This window comes from Heterocephalus glaber, unplaced genomic scaffold (assembly GCF_053883595.1).
Source record: "Heterocephalus glaber isolate CG9 unplaced genomic scaffold, H.glaber_assembly_v1.0 deba00001550, whole genome shotgun sequence".
NCBI classification, from domain to species: domain Eukaryota; kingdom Metazoa; phylum Chordata; class Mammalia; order Rodentia; family Bathyergidae; genus Heterocephalus; species Heterocephalus glaber.
Window position 1 is genome coordinate 13,984,742 of NW_028258343.1, and position 19,970 is coordinate 14,004,711.

The 19,970-nt window shown below is 41.7% G+C and overlaps 1 protein-coding gene and 1 pseudogene across 18 annotated transcripts in view; one reads left to right on the plus strand and one right to left on the minus strand.

Annotated features, from left to right (window-relative positions):
• Positions 1-705: 705 nt before the first annotated feature.
• The window catches only part of Epb41l2 (erythrocyte membrane protein band 4.1 like 2), a 216,421-nt gene continuing 197,156 nt past the window's right edge, over positions 706-19,970 (plus strand). For 17 of the 18 annotated variants that reach the window (XM_013072659.3, XM_021259245.2, XM_013072662.3 and 14 more), the window contains exon 1: positions 706-843. The gene's annotated coding sequence lies outside the window, so the exon portion shown is untranslated. Of the gene's footprint in view, positions 844-1,314; positions 1,461-19,970 lie in introns of those variants that run through there. The other variant, XM_087190115.1, reaches the window with a different exon arrangement.
• Positions 11,621-12,501, minus strand: LOC101700031 (large ribosomal subunit protein eL6 pseudogene; annotated as a pseudogene).

A 19,970-nucleotide genomic window follows, 5' to 3' on the forward strand; every position in this document is an offset into this window, starting at 1 on the left:
CTCAGGTTTTTCCAGGGGCTTCAGCCCTGTCTGCCTTGCAGTCCAGGCTACCAGCCCTGTGGCTGGAGAACTCCTACTCCCTTTTCGGGCCGGCCGAGCATGAAGGCCCCTCCTCCATGGGGCTTCCCCAATCCCTCCTAGCCTTCCCACAGGAAGAATAAATGGCTCCTTTGCAGGGCCTTTCTATGAAAGCACTTCTTTCACTCCAGACTGAGGGGGACCCAGTTTCCCTTATTCTGGGTCTCCTGGATTTACTCTAAGGTCTGCCACCGAACTGGCACTCAAAGGAGGGTTAGGCCGTGAATGCACTTTGAAGAAACAACTTTTAAAAGTTGAGAGGGCATTTAAGGCCAGGCTTGGCAGTGAGAAGGCAGTGCACGCACTCACTAGCTGTCATTATCCCGGGCGACTCCGAGGGCGAAGCGCGACCCTAGAGCGCCGGTAACCTGGGGAGGTGGGGGCGGGGCTAAATTCCGCAGATCCCAAGGGGACCCCCCCTCCCCCGGGGCCCCGGCCGGCGCGGGGGCGTGGCCTGACACAGAGGGCGTGGCCGTCTCGAGGGGTTTCCGCGGCGGGCGGGGGCGCGGGCGGGGCTTCCGCTGTGAGGGGGCGGGGGCGCACGCCGGGCTCGCGGACGGCCCCAGCCGGGGAATTTCAATTTGAAACCGAGCGGAGGGAGGGCCGGAGGAGGAGGAGGAGGAGAAGGAGGAGAAGGAGGAGAAGGAGGAGAAGGAGGAGAAGGAGGAGAAGGAGGAGGCGGGCGCGCTGGGCCGGCGGCCGGGACGGACCGAAGCGGGACGGGTCGCACGGGCGAGCGAGCTGCTGAGGCGCGTCGGCGGCGGGGTAAGAAGCGCGGCGCGGGTGGCGGCCCGGCTTGTGGGAGCTGCAGGCGCGGCCCGGGTCTCCTCAGGCTGCCCGGGCGCGGGTCCCGGCAGGAAGCGGCAGGGAGCGGCCCCTCCGCGCTCCCCCGTCCGGTGTCCCGCTTCCTTCTTCGCTGGGCTTGGGGTGCGGGGGCGGCGAGCCCCGCCTGGGGCCCGAGCCCGGCTCCATCCTGGGGCGGCGGCGATTCGCAGCCCCACGCACGCCCCACGCACGCCCGTCGCCCCCGGGTGCGCGCCGCCGCCCGAGCGTTGGTGCCCGAGCGTTGGTGCCCCAGCCGCAGTTCCGCCGCGCGGGCGTCTCGCAGATGGCTTCCCGGTCCCCGCGCCGCGCACCGGGTGGGACCGTTCTCGGGGGTGCGGTGCAGTAGCGGAGTGGGGCCGGGCCGCCCCGTCTCCAGCCGGGACCGCGTGGTCCCCACGGCCCGCTCGCCCTCGGTGGGCGGCCGTCACCCTGCTCTGCCCGGCCGCGGCCCCCTGGAGGTCAAGCTTGCTCCGGTGGAGCCCTGGCGCTTAGAGAGCGAGATTGGTGGGCAGAGATCGCAGCGAGCAGTCTTCTCTCCGGGCCGAGGACGCCCTGCAGTAAATGTCCCTGTCACCAGAAAAGCTTCCCCCCTTTTAAAGAGCCCTGGGTGGGAGGAAGGGAGAGTGGATTTAGTATCTTTTCCCCCTGAATCACATGTTTCTGCAGGTTTTGGACTTGCATCCGAAATGCTGTGTGTGTGTCGGCCAAATGTCTTGTTCCTGTTTCTGTTAATTTTGCTTTTTAAAAACACTTTTCAGTTTTCCTTAACTTTTTTTCCTTCAGTCTCCTCTTTGTGTTTGCCTGTTTTTATTCTTTCATCAGAATTCTTCATTTCTGTATGCTCTATCATTTATAGCACTGTGTTAAGAATTAACATTTTGGTCAGTGTCCTGTCATTTCCACTTGGGTTTAACACCTGTGGGAAACAGTCTGTTTCTTGGCTGTGGGGGCCGGGATTTAGACTGCTCAGTCTTTCAACAGGTTTTAGTGGGGAAGGAGCAGCAGTCAATCCTACAGTTTCCGTTCTGAGAAATCACCCACCAGATTGCTGTTGCAGCCATGGATGGGGGTGTAGTGCAGGCTTGAATTGAGGTAAAGGCCGGCCAGCCGTCCATAAGGCTGCTGGGTCACCTGTCAGAGCTGCAGTGATCTTTCGAGGATTCACTTTGAGAACTGCTATCCAACCTCAGAGATCTTCTGTGGAGGTTATTGGAGAACTGAACAAGTGGTAATGGCTTGAAACAGTGGTGAATTTAGGGCTAATTTAATCCTGTCCTCCTCACTCCCTTCTTGGGCAGAATTCCCACTGAAGTCAGTAGTGGTCTTGTGTGCAGACCGATTGCTGAGAACAAGAGGCTGCTCATTAAGAATAATGGGAGCGGACAGTTCTCCTTAAAAAACGTTCTCCTTAAAAAAGACCTAGTTGGCCCAGGGATTTAGCTCAGTGGTTCCGGCGCCTGCCTCGCAAGCACAAGGTCCCGAGTTCGATCCCCGGCACACACACACACACACACAAAAGACCTAGTCATGACCGTTACCTCTAGTAGTACTAGTAAGAGCACTGTGTCCAGGAACCTCTGAGAGGAAATGTGTGGATGAATTGAGCCATCAGCTCTCAGACTCTTGAAGTCTAAATTGGATGAGGCTCATTGAAAAAGATTAAAAGTGACCAAACATTCATTTAGTACCAGAATTTTACCAGAATTTCAGTAAAATATTTGTGACTTTGTGTAAAAAATTTATACTGCTAAGGAATGCTTGCAGCAATTGAGTATGTATATTTAAAATCTGAAATTTAAGTCAAAGTGGAAAGAAGCAAGGTCAGGAGAGGAATCTGAAGGGAGGCCCACCAGGAATGAACAGCAAAGAGAAGACAGGAGACGCAGAAGCCCTTGGTGTATTTGGAGACCTAGTGTTAGTGCAGTTTGCTCATCTACACGTCCCTCAGGAATCAGTGATGAAGGGGACCATGGTTAGATTTGTGATCACCCGGAGTGTTCTGGTTTAACTCTGTGCTCATCTGGGTTGGTGAGCTCATTAGGTCTTTTGCTTTTTAACTTAACGTTCTTGTGGTTTACCCTTTTCAAATGACCAGTTCTAAAGAATTGAGTTTAGCAAACCTAACCAGTGACCAGAATGTAAAAATAGATATTTAAAAATCAGAACCACGTCCATGTGTTCTACCCAACCACTTGCATTCAACTAAAAATACTTGCAAAGATGACAGAGCAATCCTCAACCAAAATATTTATTGGTGAAATTTCTCTGTAATTAGTAATATTGTGTAGTTAAGTTTAACATCGGGTTCTGCTCTGAATCACCACTCTCATATTACTGTGGTTAGTGACCTACAAAGGTTGTATTTTGCCATTTTATTTAAGGAAGTGGGGTTTATATTTTATTTTTCTCCTTAAATTCTTTTATTGGTCCATTTTAGGTATACAATACGTTTACATTTATCATTGGGTACTTGTACCTGTACATGACGTATCTTGGTTCTTATTTTTTCCCCATTCCCTGTCCTCCCTTCACCCCCTCCACCCTTCCCTATTTACAAAGACTTTGTTTCCATTTTTTCCTTTTCTCATAATTTTTCCTTTCCCTTCTTTCTTTTCCCCTTCCTCTCCTACTTCCCCTACCCCTTTGGACCTTTTCTTTCTATTTCAAATTATCAATTATTCATTTTAATCATTTTAGTCCTAATTTCACTTTCAGTTTCTCACCCCAGAGAAACTATTCAGTATTTACACGTGTGTCCTATTTATTTCACTCAAGAGTATGGCCTCAATATCCATCCATTTAGCTATATAAATGTCTCTAGTTTCTTGTTCTTTATGGCTAAGTAGTACTCCATTTTATAAAAAACCCACATCTTCTTTATCCAGTTTCCAGTTGATGGGCACTTGGGCTGTTTCCAAGCTTTAGCTATTAGACAAACTGTGCCGCTATAAACATGGGTGCACATATTTCGTTGTGGTATGATTCTTTTAATTCTTTTGGGAAGATACCCAGCAGGGGAATAGCTGGGTCAACTGGGACCTCTAGTCCTAGTTCTTTGAGGTATCTCCATATTGATTTCCACAGTGGTTGCCCCAGTCTGCACTCCCACCAACAATGGAGAAGGGTTCCTTTCACCCCACAAACCCGCCAGCATTTGTTGTTGGTTGATTTCTTGATAGCAGCCATTCTTTCTGGGGTGAGGTGGAATCTCAGTGTTGTTTTCATCTGCATCTCTCAAATGTCCAGTGATGTTGAACATTTTTTCATATGTGTATTTGGTGCTTTTACTTTTTTGTCTGAGAAATGTCTGTTCATTTCAGTTGCCCATTTTTGAATTGGGTCTTTGAATTTTGGGGGTCTCATTTTTTTCAATTCTTTACATATTCTAGATAGTAGACCTTTGTCTGAGGTACAGCTGCTAAAAATTTTTTCCCACATTGTAGGTTGTCTCTTAGCTCTGTTGGTGGTTTCTTTTGCAGTGCAGAAGCTTTTTAATAAGATGCGATCCCAGTTGTTGATTCTTTGTGCAAGTTCTTGTGCTACTGAGGTTTTGTTCATAAAGTCTTTTCCTATGCCAATGGGGATTTATATTTTATATAGCAGGATATTAAGTGTTTTGAAGGTTTGATTCTCTTTCTGCAGGAAGCATGGGCTTTTTTGTTTCTTTTTTGAACTAGTCTACTTAGAAGCTGGGAGTGAACTTTGAAAAGTAACTTTCTAGTTTTTTTTTTTTTGTGAGGCAGTAACACGCTTTACAAGGACCAATACCACGGAGAGTCACATTTTGTATTTCTGAAGTCTGTGTTGTTTACTTGGAGAAAACAAAGGAAATGTGCCTATCTCCTCCACCCTGCCTGTATTTAGAAACAGGTCCAGGGACCTCATTTGTTTTTTTCAGATTCAGAATTACTGTCCCTAACCACTGGGTACCCTTACAGATTTAAAAGCCTCAAGTAAATGTTTTTGCTGGCTTCAATAGTCAGCCAATACTTGCCAAACCCTCATTTACTGCTCTTTTATAGAATCTTGGAATCTCAGGGCTGAACTGTTGGGAGCCAGCAAATCCACTCTTCGCCCTTGTCCCCACCCCTCCACACACAAACATTTCCAGCCTCTGTGGAAGACCTGAGTAAATAGAACATTTGTGTATGGTTCCCCCACAGATTCTAGACAGAGCATCCTTTGGGAACGCCATGTTTTGGCATAAAGCAGCAACTTGATATTCGTAAGATTTCTATCATTCCTCTGTCTGGGCAGCACCAAGAACGAAAATCTAAAATGGAATCAGTCCCTGGTGTTATTAACCGGAGGGGAGTGGCCTCCAAGTTAGCTGTCAAAGTATAGTTACTTAGGGTTACAAGTAAACCAGAAAGGAAAGAAATCATCTCTGATATCATCTGGATATGATGAGTAGTTATAACTAAACTTTTTGGCATTGTTTTCTATAATGCGTGTGGATTATCGCTTCTCGGCCTTTTGGCTAAGATCAAGTGTAAAGTGTGTGGATCTGTGTGTGTCCTGTGATAGTGGAACTCTTACATACGTGGTATTTACTAGGTGGGGCACCTACACATTGTTTCAACTTAATAAGTACTTCAAGAATTAATTCATTGTGTATCTGAAATTTTCTCAAGGTGAACCTTTACATACTGAGGTACTGTTAGTAAAGATTTTTTGTAAGTTGGAGCTCTGTAGCAATGTGAGACCTAACTAACTCCATTTTAAAGTTTGACTCCATCTTAAAATAAGACAGTGAAGTGGCCTTGACATGAATTCCACTTCACTGAAGTCAACTATTCCCCTAGTCTCCTTTGTGCCCATAAAATAATGATAAAATGTCCTTGCTGTGGGACAACAGATAAAAAAAGGACACAGCTCCTAACTCAATCCTCTGTCTGCCCAGAAAACAGATGCTCCCGGGCCCATTATCTATAGAACATTCTGTCAATGTGCTGATTGTTCCTTTTTCCCATAAACTCTACATGTAGCCACCCCTCAACCCCCCATGCTTGCTAAATATCAACCAATCATGTAACTGCTAAATGGAACATCCCCAAACCTTGCGGTAGCCACAATAAAAACCCTGCTGATTTGCAATTCGGGGCTCTCAATCTTGATCCGCTGCGTCGGTGACGGTTGAGTGCCCCTGCTCGAGCTTGAATAAACGACCCTCGTGTGTTTACATCGGAATCGGCTCCTTGGTGGTCTTTGGGGACTTCGCGATCTGGGCACAACAGCAACTGTATATAGTTTATATAGAAATGTCTTGTAGAGAACATAGAAGGTTTGGTTTACTTTAACCACTGGATATTATTCTCTCTTGTTCTGTGAGTGGCTTGGGATCCGTGTAGGTTTCTTAGATGTGCGGTTCTCATGTCTAGAAGGGTAGGTAATCTATATGTTATTTCCCTGGTTTGGAGATAGTATTTATCTAATGAGAAAATCAGAGATTATCTGAATTCTCTGTTTTAAAGTAGTATTATATCTAAGTCCTTGATTCCAAGCATTGAAGAAATCATGTGGCCTGGAAGTGCCTTCATGCTATGTCTGTCCCCGCCCCCCCCCGCCCCCCCCCGCCCCCAAGATTGAAATTCAGCTGCTTTCTTGTTTTGTTTTGTTTTGTTTTTTTGAGACAGTCTTGCTTTGTAGTGTAGCCTGGCCTTGAACTCACTGTGTAGCCTAGTCAGGTCTCAAACTCATGGCGATCCTCCTGGCTCAGCCTCTGGAGTGCTGGGACTACAGGCGTGCACCACTATGCCTGGTTGAGCTGATTTCATATTTTCAGTTACTTTACTGACTTTTACTTTACAGGTACCTCTCATTTTGGTAATTTTTTCATCTTCGTGTATTTGAGCCATATGGAACCATTGGACAATAAGAACTATCCGAAACTGTGATCCGAAAGCTTTACTTTAAAGAGCCAAGAAAAAATTTTGTATAGTAACTAAGTCCCGTGTCAGAGGGATGGTTTGGTTCTTTCCAGGTTAAGAACCAGAAGGTATGGAAAGCGTCTGGAAGTGGTTTTGTTAATCTGTTGGACCTTACTGCCATGGTCAGGTAGGAAAGTTCATGATATGTAGAGTCAGTCTTTCATGTTCTAATTGGAAAGCTAGTTTCCTCTTGCTTTGCTCTCACTCAACATTTGTGAAAGCATTTTCAACTACTTAATACTTCTGCTACCTCTTAGTTGCCGCTTTCATAGATAATTGTGGTTTAGAAAACTTGTCATATGGGTCTTGATTGTTGACTGCTTAATGATCTTTTTCCAAGCCTGAATTAAGTTTCCAGACCCAATGAGCATTAGAGATGGATCTGTCACCAGTTTAACAACAATGCTGTTTACTTTTTTTTTTTTTTTAAAGATAGGCACTAAGTTGCCCAGCCTGGCCTCAAATTCAAGATTCTCCTGCCTCAGCCTCTCCAGTGCTAGGTATACAGGTGTACATTGCCACACCAGGTGCTTATATTTTTAGTTTCTTATACAATATCTATACACAACCACTTGCTGGAAGACATGACATTAAAATGTAATTTATACTCTGCCATATTCTTTGGTTCTTTTGTTTTTTGGCTAAAGAGGCTTAAAAAAGAAAAAAGAAAAGAAACTTGGATTAATACATGCTCAGGGCCAGAAGCAGGTTGGAAATGCTTTACTTTAGACTCCTAACCTGAGATGGGCAGCGGGGCTTGTTGGGTTTCAGAGGTTCCTAAGCTGCCTGGGACTGTAAGTCAGGTGATGTGTTTGTGTGCAGGTGAGTAGGTGAAAGCGAGGTTGGCCTGGGGATGTGAGATAACCTTGAGAGACAGAAAAGGTTGGAATTACTCATCGAGTTCAGTTCTTTTTTTTTTTTTTTTTTTTTTGGTACCAGAGATTGAACTCAGGACCTTGCGCTTGCCAGGCAGGGAGCGAACCACTGAGCTAAATCCCTGGCCCCAGTTCTTGTTTTTGAGATTAGGAAATCTCGATCTTAGAGGCATCCTTTCATTTTTCATGCTGCCCTGTTGCTCTTTCATCCTTGATCCCTCTACTCCCTAGCCTGAGTGTACTTATTTCCATTCAGTTCAATCCTTTAGTCGACCCCTTTTACCTAATTGTCAAGGTTAATCTGAATTCTGATATAATCTTGGCCTCTCATATTCTTACCCGTGAATTTAATGAATGTGCTTTTATTTCCTCCCAAATTTTTTTGATGGAGAGGTTGATTAGAGGGGATCGTAACAAGTCTGTACTATTTGGTCCTGGTTAGGCTGCTAATTAGGCCAGTGACTTTGGACAAAGTATTTCCTCAAACCCTCTTTCCTTTAACACGGGGTTAAATCCTTAGCTCATAGAGTTATATGAGGATTAAATGAGCTAATGCTTATAAAATACTTCAGATAGTGCTTGGCATCTGTGAAAATTGTTAAGAGGAGCCCTAGGGAGGGGCCGGGGATTTAGCTCAGTGCTGCCACACCTGCCTGGAAAGTGCAAGGTCCTGAGTTCGATCCATGGTACCGGAGGGGAGGGAAACAAAAGAGGAAGAAACAGGAGGAGCCCTCAAGTGTGTTCAGCACATCTTATGCAGTGGTCAGGAGTGATGGTCTGAGTGCAGGTGCAGTCTCCATAGGAGGCTGGGGCTTCCTGTGGTGAAAACAAGTCGAAACCATGCATAACTATTTCACTACACTATGTGTAGAATTTTTGAACTTTTAGAAGACTCCGACCTGACAAATTCTGTCCACTGTCCACCTTTTATGGTGATGCACAAAAGAGACTGCCGTATGTAGCAGGCTGGTGGGAGCTAGTTTCGATAACACTGGGAAAATGTGTCTTTTTTGTTATGTTGCTGGGAGTAACTGATTCTGAGTGTAAAATGTGTGTGCATTTGTAGTATAAGTTTCTTTTTATATAACTGCAGTAAGCTTGCTGGCGTAAGGAATTTTTATTGATAATGTTTAAACTGCATGCGACATTAAAATGTGACCTTTATAAATTCAGTCCACCTCTTTTTGTGTGTGAAATATACCTGCAAACATATTTTCCCACAGCTTAGTATTTTAGCTTTAAATTAGCTGCCAACATTAAAGAAATCGGGAGGTTTTACGTAAATATTGGCTAGAAAAATTGCTTCTCCATTGGAAGCGCTTAGCTAGTTTAGCAATTCTCACACCATTTTGCACTGTGAATTCTTTTCTGTATGGTCTCAGTTCCTGCCCTTTCCTTTCATCTCACCTCTTCTAGACCATTTCATTCATTCACAGAGGATAACTGGCTCTATTTTAGACTGTTGAGTTTCTACCTCTTTCACTAAAATGTCAGCAGAAAGATGCGAAAAGGCCTAGATCTGTTTGACCTAAAGTGGATGTTGCTGGCTTCACCTCTTGAGCTCAGGCATTTCCCACCTCTTCCATTATGAAGGATAACCTTGGGGTGAGTCCCTTGATCAGTGCTCAGCATCCAGTGGGCCTTTGGTTAACAGCACTGGAAAAATCTGCCAGATGCCAGGTGTGATGGAGCATGCCGATAATTCTAGCACTTGGGAGGCTCAGGAATGATTGCTGCAAATTCAATGCTAGCCTGAGCTACATAGTGAGTTCAAGGCCAGCCTGAACTATGTAGCAAGATCCTGTCTCAAAAACAAAACCAAAAAGTATACCAAAGTATGAAACATAGAATAAAATGTGCTGACCATCTCCCCCACCAGTTTTCTTTCTTTCTTTTTTTTTTTTTTTGGTACCGGGGATTGAACTTGGGACCTTGCGCTTGCAGGGCAGGCAGTGGAACCACTGAGCTAAATCCCCGGCCCCCTAACTCTTTTCAAGACAGATTTTTGTTCCCCAGAGGCAACTGCTTTAATACTTTTGATTTTATTTCTGGTATGTTTGGTGTCTATATATAAAATGTAATTTTCTTGTTTTTTAATTTTTAAAAGATGACCATATTTTCACATTGTAGTATTTGTAAAAAGCTTATACACTTTTCTGAGAGAGAAGGGGGCATACTAGAAGTAAAAAATTTGGTTTCACAGATATTTAATAGCATCTCTCTGGTTTGCTCAGCTCTTGTGAAGATATTTTGGTATGTGGATAGTCACTCAAATTGATGTTTTTATCTGGGTACAAGCCCCAGAAAAGCCTCTCTTGCTATCTTGCTGAAGTCTGCTTTCTCCTGTTGATTCTGTGCATTTTAAATAAGATGCCCAGTGATGTTATACCTTAGTTGCAGTTGTGGTCTTACTAGCTCTGTCTTCTCATGCACACAGCCACACTCCTCTTTCAGTCTCCAGCAGCACATTTGAAAGTTTAGTTTTGATTGCATGTACTTTCTTTTACAATTTTTTAGTCTGTCCTGAAGATTATTGTTGTATTTTTTCCCCCTTTTTTGCTCGGTTTTCTTTGTATGCATCCTTAATTCAGCTCTAAACTGTTGGAACTATAAAATTCCTGCCAGTAGGGTCAAGTATGAGGCAGCTTCTCAGTTTCATTCTTTTTCCTGGGCCTCCCTTCATCCTGGGCAAGTTTTATTTCTGGAACTGCTGTGTAGCTGTATGGTGGGAATCCCCTTTGTCTTTCTTTCTGGATTCCATTTCTCCTGGGCCTGTGTCCCTTTTTCTTACTTTACATGAACACATGCAGTAGTCGCTGATGGAAATGTAAATGGGAGGTCAGTTTCCTAAGACTGTGCATGTATTAAAAATGTCTTTTTCCACACTTAAGATTATTTTTCTACTCCCAGTTTGATTGTTTATAGTTTGGCAGTGTATAGGTTTCTTAGTGATTAGTTTCCCTCTAATTGTGAAGGCATCTTTTGCAGTCTTTTGAAGGCTATTATTGGCTCTGTCTCTTGCTCCAGCCTCAGAGGTACCTGGAACCTGCAGTCCCTAAGGCTCCCAGGGCTTCTCCAGCCATCATTGTGTTTCTTATAGCCCCTACCAAAACAAGAACTCAGGTTTCAGCTTCCTGCTCTGCTACGTCAGTTATTTTGTACATCTGCTTTCCATCTTCAAAAATTCTGTTGGCATATTTCATTTGCTGGCCTGTCCTCTGCTGTTTTTCTTTTTTTTGTGTGTGGATTTGTACTTAAAATTTTTTTTTTCTACTGTCATTTTAGTGTGGTTTTGGGAGGGAACAGAAATTAACTCATGTTCAGTCCACTGGATTTAAGGGTTTAAAATTGATTAAAATAAAATTCACAAGATCACTGTGGTGCTTACATTTGGTAAGGGTTATAGCCATAATGAAATTGTACTTCTTTTTCCATATTGCTTGCTGACTTCAATTACAGATAAAAACAGGCAGCAAAATTTGGTGTTTGAGTCAGCATTTAGGGTGCAGATGGGAGAGGATAACTGATGTCATTGAACATATAGTATGTTTCTTTTGTGTGTTCTTTAAAGGAGTAGTTATAAATATTGTATACTTGGGCTAGATTTAAAAATACACAATAAAAACAGATTTGGTGAGCATTTACCTATCAGAAACAGCAACCTTATTTTAGAGTTTCCTGAATCTCATAGTTTGTCTGTTTTTAAACTGACACATGGTTGCTACACATAAATTTGAAATTTGTTTGAATATGATTTGGGCATTAAGCTAACCTTTAACCCATGGGGCCCTGTTAAATATTGTGAAGGTAAAAGATTTCATTACTAGGTGTGGTGTAAATAAGGAGTGGAATTTACACTAATACGAAGGTACAAATATTAGGGATTTTTTTTTTTATACAACATAACAGTTATTTAATTACATTCTTAGAAATTCAGAACACCAATTTGTGAGGGTACATTCCATTTGTCAGAGCAAAAAGGGATCAAATGTAGCCCCGGAGCTGAGGAACAGCTTTGATTTTTGGTAAAATCTGCGAGTCCACTGCTCTCTGATCGGCCTTGCGCTGCTCTGAAATCTGGTATCTTTCTCAGTGTTGAAGATCTCACCCTCCTGGTGTCTGGGCTTCTGCAGCTTCTTCAAGTAAGCATCAGTGAGGAATTGGGGATTTTCACGTTGTTGATAGCAATTTTGGTGGAGGTGGCAATGACAAACCTCTTGTGTGTTCTACGCAGAGGAACTTGAGTAAGGGTAAGAGGCCCAGTCACAAGTAGCAAGCCACTGGGCAGCTGCTTCAGGAAAACCACTCTCTTGCCTCGGTGGTGCCCAGGGAGAATGATCAAGATGGTCCTGGGAGTGATGCTAGCTCGAAGTTTCCTTACGTGCTGACTGAAGGGTTTTTTGCTGTGGCTCAACAGCTTTCAGGGCACATCTTCAGTAGGGTAGTACCGAGGCACTTTTGCGAAGCTTAACCACCCGGGTACCGCCATTCTTGTCACCACCAACTGGTTTTGTGACAGTAGCAAGAACCTTCTTTTTCTTCTCAACCTTGGATTTAGCAGCTGAGTACTTTCTCTTGTACAAAGCCTTTCTGGAATACGTAGCAGATCGGGAGTATCTACCAATTCCTCTAACCAGGACAGGGTTTCGGCTACAGTGGGGCTGCCCCTTCTTGGATTTTTAAGTCTTCTTCACATTCCTTGGCACGGTTGTACCAGTGATATCAGCCTGCTTGGCTTCAGGTTTCTCCTCTTTAGTACTGGGCTTCTCAGCTTTTTCGCCTGCCATCTTGCAAGATGGGAAAGAGAACTCTGGGATTTTTATGTTTGGAGTTTGGGGATATTGAAACCAAAAGGGAGATTCTGAGTAAGGTATGGGCTCATAGTGGCTCATCGTGTGGTCTTAGGAAGCCCCAGGAAGATCTCAGGGCTGTGAGTGTATGCGATTAGTGTTGATTAAGTTGCCCAGTGGATTTTGGAGATTTATAAATTCAAATCCTCTATTTGTTAATGGTATTGCAGACAACATTGTGAAGACACTTGCCCCGAAAAGTGGTGGTATGTTAAGTGATTGAGGCATTACAGAGAGGAATCTTTTTCTTTTACTCCTCAAGTTCGTATGTCAGGGTGCACCAGAAAAATAGACAAGTAACTCAGAACTGTGGTTTCATTGATATTACTTAGCCTAAGGCTAATGTGAGTGTGTGTCTGTCCCAGCAGTTCTGGGGATTTGACCTAGGACCTCACACTGAGCTGCATCCCTAGCTCTCTTTATTTTTATTTTAACACGAGTTCTCATTAAGTTGCACAGGCAGGTCTGGAGCTTACCATCCTCCTGCCTTGTCCTCACAGGTAATTGGGATTACAGGAAGCATGTGAACGTGGGGCCTCTCACACAGTAGCTCTGCTACTGAGCTAAGGCCCCCAGCTCTCGCACATTGTTTTTTCCTTTCTTTTTTTTGAGACAGGATCCTGCAGGGAGTTCAGGCTGATCTTAAACTTACAGTGATGCTCCTGCCTTGGCCTCCTAAGTGCTGAGATTACAGGCTTGTGTCACCATGCCAGGCTCACATGGGTATTTTTAAATGGACTTGATTTAAATAAAATCATTAGATAATTAGTACAATGATTGCATGTGACTTGGCAAAATGTATCAGTGACTAAAGTTTCAACATTGGGTAGGTTTAAAATATTTCTTTAATCGTGGTACTTTTATACATTTTTTTCCTCCTAGATTATAGTATAAAACTATTAACATATGCTGTCAGATGGCATACTGGGTGTTTTTTCTTTTTTTGGTACCGGAGATCGAACTCAGGACATGGCGCTTACATCTCCAGCCCCTGAGTGTTCTCTTACTTTTTCTTTTTAATATATGTTTTTTGTTTTGTAAAGCTAAAAACAATTTTTTAAAAACAAATCTTGAGAACATTTTGCCATTTGATGTTTAAAATAATTTTGTACCATACATAGGTCTGACAGGTAAGCAAAGCAAATCGGGGACAGGTTGAATGTACCTAGTCATTCAGCAGTTTAGTATGGTAATGGGTTTCAGGCACAGCCAGTGTCCTTGTGTGGGCTGTTGCTTCCACACCATGCTCTTCTGCTGCTGATGGAGGAGCCAACTGAAGTTTTCTTGGAGAGCTCAGGAAGGTTGCCAAGTTTTGCAGCTAAAGGAATGTCTTACAGCTTTTTTATATCTTGATCTCTGAAGGTAGGCAAAGCCAGGTCTTCCAAAAATAGTCCAGTAAATGTGTCAACAGTTTGAAATACTAGTGAAAAAACAAGGAAGTGGAAGTCGTATGAGATTATTAGAAAATGATGCCAAATGCTTTCCCAAGTATTTGAAAGCAAATGTGGCAGTAGACAATAGTTCATAATCAGCCTTGGCTTTTGGAGTCCATTATAGTCTTACTTTTTTATTTTCAGTACTCTGTTTAGTTGTTTCTACACTCTGGTAGAAAAGTTGCTAAGTGAACATCTTCCGTGAAGTTTCCTTTTAACCCACTTTTCTTAAGGAGAAAAAAGAACCCTCCTAATAAAGTGGATAAAAATTGTGAGTAGGAAAAGTTTGGAGTGTCAGACAATGGCTTGGTCTGTCCACTGAAAAATAAATCAAGAGTTTATCTATGTGCTTGTGACCAGAACTAGATTGTCTGTTTTAGATTATGCACATATGGGAGTGTGAAAGCGCTCCCTCCCCTCCCGAGTTCCCCCACCTGGAAGCCGGAAGATGGAGGTACTGTATGTTGAAGGCATTCTTGACGTTGGGTGCTGTGCAGTGAAAGGCCTTGCTGAGGGCTGCACATGCCGTGCAGATGTGGTGCTGACCTAATGGACTGCAGCCCACTTCCACCCTCAGTGCTGCAAGCTTGGGTTGAAAGACTCAAGGGTGGGATCCAGAGCATTCTGCAAATCTGCGACCTGTGTGCTGCTTGCTCTGTGCAGCATGCAGGACAGTAGTGGAGGAAAATGTGGCTCTTTTGAGGATCTTTTTTTGGTTGTTGTTGAATTTTCTAATGCCGTCTTTTTATTGTATCTGTCTCTTGAAGTGCTTTGTTTTGAAGAGAGTACCTTGGCAGGGTAGAAAGTGTTTCTCTTTAAAACTTTTTTCTTACAGAAAATTAAAAATATAGGTAGAAAAGTGCATGGTAAGCTCCATGTGCCTTCTGGCTTAAGCTGTTGGCAACACAGGGCTGTCATCTTACATGCATTTCCCATGTGCTCCCTGGCATCCCCATGTCCCACCTATATTGTTTTAGACCTCATATAATTTTAAATAAGGGACCCCCCCCCCCGCCCCATGCAGTTCTTGATCTCTAAAACATTACTCATATTCATGGGCTAAGAGAAAACAGTTCATTTATAACATTTAATTTTCATGATTTTGGCGTAAGCATCTGAATATTATTTTGCTCACTGAAAGCAGTTTGCCCCACATACAGCATTGTGGATATAGGGAGTGCTTCAGCCAGTGCTAAAAACAAAAACAAAAAGGCTTAACAATTTCTGTACCAAGAGCAAACCAATCTTCCAATTTTAGTATAGTCTCAGGATACTGTTTGTGTAGTATAGTCTCAGGATATAACCCCCCTCCACTCCTGTCTTTGTTAGATTTTAATGTTTTTAGAATTTTTCACTCCCTCCCTTCCTTCCTCTGTCTTCTTGTGTAGAGTGATCTATGCAATATGTTAGAACCAGACTATGTAATACACAGTTATTACAAAATCAAAGCAGTTTGATTTGTGCTTGGGTCTGCCAGGCAGTATAGAGTGGAAAGTACATGCCTTAGACACTGATTATTAACTGGTTTAGACATCATTATGTTAATTGTTAGCAGGTTAGCTGTACCTGACAATCACTTAATAGTGGAAATGCTTTTCCTAATTAACAGGCAGGATTTTTATGTTGGAGACAGTTTATTTTATATTTTAATTTTTACTTTCAGTTATATGTAATTAATATGATTTCCTTGTAAAGATATATTGAATTATAAAATAGTGGTAATAGCTATCATCTCTTGATGTTTAACGTGTGTCAAACACTGTTCTATAAGGACTTTTGCGTATATTTACTTAGTCCTCACAGTAACTGATAGGTACTATTTTTTACTTTTAAAATTTTATTTATAGATATTTGCAGTACATAATATTTACATTCCTTGTATGGAGTTGGTACATGCACATAACGCATTTTAATTCTTTTTTTTCATTCCCTTCTCCTCCATCCCTCCCCTATCGTTCTATTTCTTGATCCCCTTCTCATTTGAGAAAGCTCTGTCTCCCTTTTTCCTGTTATCTTTTGCTCTTATTTGGAGTTCTCATATAAGAGAAATCATGCGATATTTAAGCTTGTGTGTCTGATTTCTTTCACAGTACTGTACTGTTACCCTAGGACTCCTGTAGGAAAATGGAGGCACTGCAAGTTTCAGTAACTTGTTCATTGTTGTTCAGCTAATGGCAGAGCAAGGATTTGAACCCAGTTGTTTGGTTCCAGACCCTACAGTCATAGCTGCTGTGCTATATATTTCTAAGAATATGTTTTTTTTTTTTTTTTTTTTTTTTTGTTACCGGGGATCAAACTCGGGTCCTTCTGCTTTTGAGGCAGGCAGCGGAACCACTGAGCTAAATCCCAGGCCTGAGAGTATGTAAAGTCCTTCAAACCAAGTTCCTATTCACGTTCCCCTCCCCAGAGGTAACTGTCTTGTACCAGAGCCCATGGTACCCTATTATTGTGGTATAATTTGATCACTGGGGGTAGTTTTCATTCAGAAATTTGAAAGAAGTTAATGAGATTCTTCTAATACTCTTTTACTGATTTTAATTATAAAGGGCAAATGGAAGCATTTAGAGAATAAGGTGGTGACTGGTAATGTCTGTTTTTACCCCCATCCCCTACCTTTTAAAAATGGAATGTTGAGCCCATCTGGAATGTTGACAAGTCACCAAGGATTGTTGTTGAAGCCGGCAGTTGGAAGTACCATTTAGTGAATGGTCAAAATTTGTGTCTCCAGTTGAATAACTTCAAGTGACAGGTGTGTTTAATGGAGAGATTGCCATCATTGGTCAGTATTGGAGAGTGTAGACTTTTGCTGGCATTTGTCCTGTGTATTTATGACTGGAATTTTCACAAAACAGGTAAGTGATACTGTTTCCTCCCCCTGTTTCCTGAGTGGAGTAGAAGAGGGTAGAAGGAAAATCGTTCTGGCCCCACTAAACACTACACGTAATAGTGGGCAAGGGATGTTGTCTCTTGGGTCTGTTTTCGTTCATTCAGATGTCTGGAATAAGTCCTAATTTTTACAAGCTGTCTGGCTCATTCATTTGTCTCTGTGGAGAAAGTGATTGAAAATGTCCTAACAGGAAAAACTGATGTAGGATTTTTACAAAATATTTGATAAAGTTTCCCTGATATGTCTGTAGCAACTTCAGGGAAAAAAAAAACCCCAGTGTATTGGAGGGAGATCTGTGGTGGTATTTGTTACTGAATTTTTAGCATTGGTCATTTCCTATCCAAAGCAATATTGCCAATAATTAAAAAAATTTAAATGAATTTTTAACAAATACATATTTATGAGGTGCCGTATGATTTTTCATACCTGTGTGCATTGTGTAATGTTTAAGTCATGTCAAACATGTCTCCTCAGAAATTTATCACTTTTTATGGTGGAAACATTCAAATTCCCTTCGAGCTTTTTGAAATATAGTGTATAGTACATTATCATTACTTGTAATCAGCCTACTGTGTAGTAACATACCAGAGCTTCATATCCCTGGATAATTATAACTTAGTATCCATTGATCAACTTGTCTCCATACCTCTTTCACACCTATTCTCTCCAGTCTCTGGTAACCACCATGTTTCTCTGAATTTTTATGAGATCTTTTTTTTTTTTTTTTTTTTTTGGTACCGGGGATTGAACTTGGGTGCTTGTGCTTGTGAGGCAGGCGGCAGAACCACTGAGCTACATCCCCAGCCCAGATCATTTTTTTAATATTCCACATATGAGTGAGACCATGTGGTACTTCTTTGCCTAGCTTGCTTTTTTCAGTTCATGTTATGATCTCCAGTTCTGTCCATGTTGTTGCAAATGACAGGATTTCTTGCCTTTTTATAGCTGAGTAGTAAGTCCATGGTATATGTAACCACATTATCTTTCTTCATTCATTAGTTGGCAAGCATTTAGGTTATTTCCATTTCTTGACTGTTGTGAATAGTGCTGCTGTAGTGAACATCTAGGAGTGCAGATGTCTCTTTGACTATGGGTTTCATGTCCCTTGGATATAGAGAGTCCACAGAAGTCTGTAGGAAATCTGATAAGCTGTGTACAGATTATTATATTACAAAAATGGCTGAAATAAGCAACATGAAATTTGTGAGAAAAAAAGGCTAAGTCTACTTGAAAAGACTTCAGCAAAAGTTGAGGTTACCATAAAATGATGAGTGTCCTTAAAAAGGTCTGTTCAATCTCTTACCTTCTTGTCAGTGTGGGACTTCATTAAAAAGTAGTAGATCCTTTATTTTTCCGTATAAGGCACATTCTTCTGGTCTCACCACTCAGCTGAAATTGACCTTTGCTAGGAAGTGGATGGTACAGTTGTCAAATCTGTTGAACACATTTTTCCCTCTATTACTTTTAACATTGTGGATCAACCACATTGTCTTTGGCTTTATCTCCTGACATGTTTCAGTTTCTTGTTTTATTTTTCCTTCTGTTGTTTTCAGACATTTTTCCTTTGATTTATGCCTTCAGTTTTTCCTTTCCAAGGGTTCTGGCCTCAGCCTTTGATTCATAGCCCTGTTTAATTTACTTACTATCGTAATCTGTTAACTTACTTGTCTTTCCAGACTATAATTTTTTCTTGTGCTCTAGACCCTTACATGACATACAGAAGTTTTTGTTAGTATCTCAAAGAAAACTTTAAATGAATATATGAAATAATTTATGCAAAATGTGGATTGTAATTGATTGCTCTACATTGACCTGAATATTTAGATTTCACATTTTAAAGGGTACATAGTATGCATTAAGTGTATGTTTGTCTAATAAACTGAGTAGAAGCTTTGATAAACTGAAATCATGTCCATGAACTGTGACTGGGATGTTCAGGTGAGGGGAAATTATAGCACACGAGGAAGTAGCTCTTGGAATAACTAAAGGGTAAGACCTGTTGAGGCAGGCAGCTTTTTGAAGCAGGCAGCTTTGAGCATTGGCTTTCTAACTTTTTTTGGATAAAACCCATTGTAGAAAATAGATAGTACTTTTTGATCCTTTGTTCAGTGTGAGTATGTATATATCTATATATGTTTCACAAACGAGTTTTTAGCCCTGAGGTGTCTAGTGTGCTGTGAGATTTTCTTTTCTACTTAATAATAATGAAATTCCACAACAATCCACAGCCTGATTTTACAGCTCACCAGTGGACTGTGATCTGTATTTGAAAAATCCTTTTTGTGTGAATAAAAGTAAGACATTTGGAGAAGGGAAGTTTTGCAGCTGAAATAAGAAGAGCTTTTTAGTAGTTGGAGCAGGTGGAGAGCAGAAAGAGGCTTTCTGGAGGGGAGTGCGTTCCCAGGACAAGAGGTTGTGGCATGTGACAGGGAGTTTGCCAAGGACTGACTGTGTGATTTTGATGGTCGTTTACACTTTAAGGTGATTAAAGTTATTTAAACGTGAAATATTCTAAATTTTATTTGCTACCATTTTAAGTCCAAAATCTTTAATTATTTTTTAGACATTAACCTTTAAATTTATTTTTAATTAGTTTCTATTGTGTATGCTAACTTCATGATTATTTCCTTTTTTATAAAATAGTTTGACTTAGAAAGTTTTAAATATATATAAAAGTAAACCCTATGGTATATTGGCTCCTTATTCCCACACATTACTACCACTTAGCTTTAACAGTTATCAACCATGACTAACCTTTTATAAAAAAGGTTCATTTTTTTCTCCTATTGTATTACTTTGAAGCAAAAATCCCAAGTCGCTTATCATTCCACCTGCATAGTTAGTATATGTTTTTTTGTTTGAATTGGAATCCGTGTTAGGCCCATACATTGTGAGTAGTGATAAGTCTCTTCAGTCTTAATCTGCTTTATTCCTTTTAAAAAAGTATTTCCTTACATTTTGCTCCTCCTCCTCCTTTATTATTTTAGAAATGAGGTTGTTTGTCCCATATTCTCACAATTTTTATTTTGCTGATTTCTTCTTTGTAGTGTAATCTGTTCCTTCATTATATAAATTGAGGTACATATGGTGGC